The sequence below is a fragment of the Sturnira hondurensis genome, unplaced genomic scaffold, assembly GCF_014824575.4.
Source record: "Sturnira hondurensis isolate 20B ecotype Veracruz unplaced genomic scaffold, ASM1482457v3 Scaffold0022319, whole genome shotgun sequence".
NCBI classification, from domain to species: Eukaryota; Metazoa; Chordata; class Mammalia; order Chiroptera; family Phyllostomidae; genus Sturnira; species Sturnira hondurensis.
The window spans coordinates 2,527,643-2,534,819 of NW_028094950.1; positions in this window are offsets into that span (position 1 = coordinate 2,527,643).

Consider the following 7,177-nt stretch of genomic DNA (forward strand, 5'->3'; position numbering starts at 1 on the left):
AGGAAGCTGCTCTTCGTGGACTCCAGGCCGATCACGTGGGCGGAGAAAAAGGCCGGAGAGGGATTAACTTGGGAAGGTCTGGGCACCAGGGTCCTGTCTTGCAGGCGACCAGGCTTCACCACAGGTTTGGCCAGTACAAAGTCATCAGCCATTGGTGAGGCTCATCAAAGCTCAGCATGGGGGCTTCCTCTGGGGGGCTTTGGGGAGCCTTTGGTAGGTGGGCCAGGTAGGAGGAGCACCTGAGAGTTGTGCCCTACGTGCTGCTAAGCGCATTTTGAAGGGAAATTCCTCTGGCCTTGGTGTCACCCCAGTGGTCACTGGGCAGCTGCTGATGAGGCCCAGAGGCAGGTGCAGGAAATTCCGAAGACGCTGGGAGGAAACTGGGGACTGGAGCCCTAACTTTGCTCTGCGTCGGTCTGATGACCACCCCCGATGTCCAGAATTCCAGGCTCCAACTGCTCCAACAGGGGAGGAGGGAGAAAGCAGCCTGAAGGCGGGTGTTTCTTGACTGGGGTGGGGAAGGGTGGTCCCTGCATTCTCACCCCAGGTCCTTACCTTGGAGAATAGTTTGCTGTTCATCCATCCCTTGCAGAAGCTGTTCGCTTTCTCTGAGCTTTTGATCTCAGTCACAGAAATCCAGGATCAGAAAGAACAGTTTAGGTTCCTACGTAGGTCAACCCTCCCTGTCGTGCCTGAACCATAGCAAAGTGCTTCCCAGGCAGGGCTTGCAGACTCAGAGACAGGGAGCGGCCTACCCCAGGCAGCCTTCCGAGAGCTCTTATTGTGACGAAGTCTTTTATACCAGGACTGCGGGAGCCACACCATCTCTCCAAGGCGACTTCGCGGTGGCAGTTCACATGCCGCCTGGGAACAGGAGTCTGGCACGCTGCATCAGTGCCACTGGGGAAGTTAGTCTTGAATTCTGCTGGCTGCCTTGCCTGACCTGCAGGCACCAGCTGCAGGGGCAGCCTGCTCAGCTTCCACCCGGCATCTCCTGCCACATCCAGACACCAGCCCTTCATGTCTAATGGCATGAGCACCTAGAGGCCCCTTAGAGATGGCCTGCATTTGTCCTTAGGAGGAAGCCAAGTCCCCAAGGATGGGAATTGATCAGCGCCCTGTTACTTGGTATCACAGCCATCTGGGGTAAGGGGTCCCCTCTTTGGTCCTGGGCCTTTGATCTCCAGGTCTCACCACAGCTCTCCCCTGGGCACCCTGTAGGTGAGGCATACTGAGGGCTCTGCCTCTGCCCTGACCACTGTTGGGGATGCTGGGTCCCTGCAGAAAGACACTATTTTGGAAGATAGAACAGATGCCCCCTGGCTATGACTGGTCAATGCTCCAGAGAGTCAAGATACCCAAATTCAAATCCTGCCTCTAACTTTGGGCTGCAAGTCCCTCGGTCTTCCCTGGCTTTAGATCCCCAAATGCACAATGAGGTTGGCAGTCAAAAGTCCACTGAGGGTTCACCTGCGAGAGGTGGAGGATGTGTGGGCATGGGGCCACTGCCAGGGACCCAGCCAGGAGGCTGCCCTCTGTCTGGCCCACCATGGCCCCTGGCCTTTGTGACTCAAAGCTGGAGAGAGGGTTAGCCTGGGGCTCTGTCCTGAGGATGGTGTCCCTGGGAGGTCAGGAAAGGGAAACTGGGGACCACACCTGCAGAGACAGCTGCCTGCTGGCCCCTCACTACACCTGGTAGGCTGATCTCCCCTCCGCCAAAGAGGTGCTGCGAACATCCCCCCCACCAAGGCCTGGATGGCCTGCTTGGGCCACAGGTGTGGGAAAATTCCAGCCTGATGCTCAGGCTGGGCTTCCTTGGGCCCCGAGGAATTTCCCATGCTCAACCCAGGGCTGCCCTGCCCCAGGTTACCCTGGGCAACCGCTGTGGCATCCACACCCAGTGGGCAGCAGCCCAGCTCCAGGCCACTGGGAAAACCTGTCACTGGGCTTTGGGCCTTTGCATTGGGGAGGGGCGGGGACACACTAGGGAGTGGGGTGGGTTTTTTCCCAGAAGTTTCCACAGGGGACCTCTCCCAGCCCTTCAGGCTGGAACAAATGCAGCCGGCTGGCCGACACTGCCATCTGCTGGTCACTGGTTGTAACAGTTGTATCACATTGTGGCTAAATTTCAGCCTGCTGGGATTTTCAAAGACCCTAAGCGAATTTAAAGAGCCAGTCTTTAAATCCCTGCCTGTCAGGGAGTGCAGAAGACACTTTAAAATAAGCCCAGTCCTTACCGCAGTGCCTGGCTCAACCAATGGTGGCCTTTATTGTTTTTTTTGCTAAGTCCCAGTTTAACCAGTCAGAAAGCTAGTTTACCTAACCTGCCCATCCAGTCTCCTCTGTATGGCCACTGTCTTTGAGGCACACCCTTCAGTTGGCATGTCCATCATGACTATCAGCAGCCTGAATGTTCTAGAATTATATTTCCAATTCCTTGGAGACCTTTGTTGACTCATAAGATGTTTTTAAAACCCTCTTTTGAGCCCTGGCTGGTGTAGCTCAGTGGACTGAGCGCGGGCCTGCGAACCACACGATCGCAGTTCGATTCCCAGTCAGGGCATATGCCTGGGTTGCGGGCCAGTTCGCGGCAGGGGCCACACCAGAGGCAACCATACATTGATGTTTCTCTCTCTCTCCTTCCTTTCCCCTCTAAAAATAAATAAATAAAATATTTTTTTTAAAAAAACCCTCTTTTGAGCCCTGGCTGGTAGCTCAGTGGACTGAGCGCGGGCCTGTGAACCAGATGATCGCGGTTCGATTCCCAGTCAGGGCACATGCCTGGGTTGCAGGCCTGTTCCCAGCAGGGGTCAGTTCCCAGCAGGGGATGCACCAGAAGCAACCATACATTGATATTTCTCTTCCTCTCTCCTTCCCTTCCCCTCTAAAAATAAATAAATAAAATATTTTTTAAAAAAACCCTCTTTTGAAATAAAAACTAGTAACTCTTAGAATGTGCAGTGATGTGGAATCTTGGTCAGAGAGAAGCCCTGGTCTAGACACACAATGAACAGGGGACCAAACTTTCTTCCCCTGGGAGGTAGGGGCTGACAGGGAAGGAGGAGCCAGCTGCTGTGTGTCCCCTAGCCCAGGATGTGAGACCGGGCCACCTTCCCCCAGACTGGGGACACTGGATCGAAAGGTTTCAAGATGCACACAGCCGAGCACAGGCACTGGTATCCCAGAAGCATCACGAAGGACCTGGTGCCACCAGGCAGGGTGGCTGCCCCAGGCCTTCTGCCCACATGGCAAAGGCGTGAGATTTGCCTGCGAGAGGCAGTCTCTGAGGCTGCTCTGCAGAGTGTGAGGCTCCCTACAAAGCTTGGGGGCTTGGCCCTTAGCCATGGGAACCCCCAAGTGTTCCCCGCTTTCCTAGGTAGCTGATCCACTTCTAAATAATGTGCTAACTTAGCGCACTGCCCCAGCTGGGTTCTGTGCCCCCAGACTCCTTCTTGGATTGGATAAAGAGTTGGGGGACACTAGTTGAAAGGCTGGCCCTGATTGCTGGGGGGCCACACAGCGGAAAGAATTCAGAAAAACCCCGGTGACAGAGTCAGAATCCCAAAGGCCACCAGCAAGTCACTGCAAATACAAAGAAGGGAGAGGCTGCTTTTCTCTGCCTCTCAGGTTAGTGAAGCTGAAGAAGATAAAACGCACTATTGGCCGGAGGATAGACTAACGGCCGTTGTGTGTATCTTTGGCAGGAATGTAAGTTCCCAGAGGTTTTGCAAGAGCAATGTGCCTGCATCAGCAGTTTAAAGAAGGAAGTCCTTCGACTCAGCATTTTCTCTTAAAAAAATGGAATTCGTTATTGGTATACTCACACAAGAAAAGATAAATATACAGGGATTATAAAAATGGAGGTCATTGTGACCATGGAATTCTCAAAATGACATTTAACAAGGTAATGACAAAACAAATCATGACACACCCTCTTGTGGATTGCTTTTCCCCGAGTCAAAGGTCAAATTGGAGTTGGCGCATGGCACATAGAGATGCCCGACACATATGATGCTGAGAGACGGGTGGGGAGAGTGGAGGGAGTGGGGGCAGCAGAGGGGCGGTTCAGCCGCTCACGCCGGAGGTCAAGCCACTCGGTGGGTATGTGTCCGACTGTCACTGTGTCTGTGTGTGTCACTGTCTTTCCACCCAGGCTCTGCATCCCAGCCCCCTTATCTCCTCGGGGATCCCTCTCTCTTCCGTCTGCTCTCGCTAAAAACAGACCCACATTTCCACATTGTAACACCATCCATCGCCGTGGAGAGCTTCATTGTCAGGTAGCAATATGCCAGGATTCCTGCGTGGCCACTTCAGCAAAATTGACAGATGAAGACCGCAGAATAGAAAGTCTGGAAGCCAACACCAATGTTTGGAAATACGTAGAATATAATAAAGGTGGCAGTTCCCATGGAGGGAAGGGTGAATTGTTCAATACATTTACCAGTGAATGGCACTGAATATTTGACTAAATTGGCCCTATGACATAAACCACAATTAATTCCTAGTAAATCAAATAATTGATTATAGAAAATATATTTGGAGGAAATATGTAGATATTTAGTCTGGGGTAAGGAATACTTTTCTAAGTATAATGTCGTCGTAAAACCCACTAAGAGAAATGCCCATGGTTGGAACGACATACCAATCTTACAACATGCGTGTAAAAACCTGTAAACCCAGAATTGACCTTGACCAAATGACCCAACTTAACCTCACTCATCATGGGGGTGTTGGCATTGCATGCCCCCCACCCCAGGGCGACCACCAGCCTAGCCCTCCTGCCAAATACTGACCCGCATCAGACCAGGAAGAGTCAGACAAATCCCACCTGAGGAGAGGCCTGTGCAGCAGGCATGGACTTCGCAAAGGGGTCAGGGTCACAGAAGGTGACAAAGCCTGGGGACTGCTCGGCCAGAAGAGCGCTGAGCGTCACTCTAGAGGACAGAGACAACGTCTCTGAAGCAAGAGCCACGTCAGTGCAGAGTGTGGCTCAGATCAGACGCCCTGCGTGCCGGGCTGTCTCTAACTGACCGAGCTGCCCCTGAGGCCCAGTGACCGCCCCGGGGAGACTGAGGTCCTGCACGTTCCCCCCAGGATGATGGAGGGTGGGGGGGGCAAGGGGACTTGAGACCTTCCGCAATGTGGTGTGCGTTACTGCAGCTTCGGCCTCCGAAGGGGCTCCCCGAGTCAGGCAGGAGGCAGAGAAGATCAGGTTTAGACCCCATACTTCATGCATTGTGCGCAGTTATCCACTGGGGCCGCACAGGGCCGTGCAGGGTCCACCGAGGCAGGAACGGGACTGCTCTCTGGGCGGGTCACTTCCGTGGGGAACCTTTGCATTCTTGGCAGGCGCCAGTTGTGCCAAGTCCCCTGGGGTGCGCGCTCAGGGAGGCTCATCTGCCTGCAAGGCGCTGGTGACTCCAGTCACGATGCGGGTCCCCCTTCTTTGCAGCGCCCCCACCTGTGCTGCCCCTGGAATGTAAATGCTTCCCTAGCCCTCCTGGGCTGTCTCCTCCACAGGCTCTCAGGCAGGGTGAACCCCACCCCTCTGCCCTCTGAGGGCCAGAGTCACAGATGCACTCACCTCGAACACCACCTGTCCAGAACAGAACTCAACGACCCGCCGAGGCTGTGCTCTTTCTCCAGGCGTCCAGCCCCCAGAGAATGCAACCACCACCCAGCCACTCAGAGGGGCCAAACTTTTGAGTAGCGGGGTCTACGTTCCTGCCCTCTGCCCCGCCCATGTTCTCTTGATTCCAGGTCTTGGTCAATTCCATCTCCTGTGTCTCTCTGCCCTGGGCCCCCACCTGAGCTCACGGCACTTCTCTCCAGTCTGGATGGTTCTGAAGGTCTGCCACCTTCCTACCTCCAGCGTCACAGGTTCCGAACCACTATCCACAGCATCGCTGTTGGGACACTCCTGGGTCTGCAATCCTGCAATGACCTCAAGGCGGCCTCAGGATCAGCAGGGAGCCTTCAGCCAGGTGCGGAAGGCTCCCTATGCCCCGCCTCCTGCTGGTCCCTCCCCCTGGTTCCCTGATCTCTCTGTTCCTTCTGGTCTCCAGGCTTCATAAGCGACTTTGCTTCTACTCTGTCCTATTCCTTCTTAGTTCTTCAGGTTTACCTTGGACTTGGGCTCCTTCAGAATGCCTTCTCTGACCCCCACCCCACCACAGGGATCAAGGCAAAGAAGCTCACTGACAGCAGTGCCCGTGCCTTATTCAATGTGTGTTCTTAGTGCCCAGCTTGTCCTGGGTGTTACCTGAGTGTGCGAGGTCCCTGCTCCACCGGTCGGCCCTTCCCAGGAGCTGCACTGAGCCCGAGTCCTGGAGCCCTGAGGCTCACACTCTTTCTGTCTCCTCTGAAGTGGGGCACGCCAGTTTCAAGAGCCTTGGGGACCATTTGCTACCAGGAACCTTGCCCTGCAGGGGGAAGGACAGGCGGGCAGACAGAGCAGGCCGCGGCCTGGGTCTCCTGCAGAAATTCTATTCATTCACTCACCCTTCCATTCATTATTACTCATTTTCCCTACAAACAAATTTAAATGACTCCAGGAAAGAATATAACCGAGCCCTGGCTGATGTGGCTCAGCGGACTGAGTGCCGGTCTGCGAACAGAAAGGTCAATTCCCAGTCTAGGGCTCGTGCATGGGTTTCGGGCCAGGTCTCTGGCTGGGGGCGCACGAGGGATAGCTGATCGATGTATCTTGCCCACATCAATATTTCTCTCCTACCCTTCCCCCCTCTAAAAATAAATTTTATTTATTTTTTGAAAGATTTTATTTATTTATCTTTAGAGAGGAATAGGAGAGAAATATCAATGTATGGTTGCCTCTCATGAGTCCCCTGCTGGGAACTGGCCTGCAACCCAGGCGTGTGCCCTGACTGGGAATCGAACTGCGATCGTGTGGTTCACAGGCTCGAGCTCAATCCACTGAGCTACACCAGCCAGGGCTTAAAAATAAATTTTAAAAATCTAAAAAAATGACTATCAATGTATCTACTTATTTAATAGAGATACATTGGGGGAAGTGATTTCTTTTCCACAACTCTGTACTGAGGATCTCTTCACGAAAAACTGACTTCATAATTCCAATGTTGGGGTCGGGGGCGTCCACGTCGAGGTGCACGGGACACTCCCCTGCCCCTCCTCCAGGAGACATGGTGGGCATTCCCCC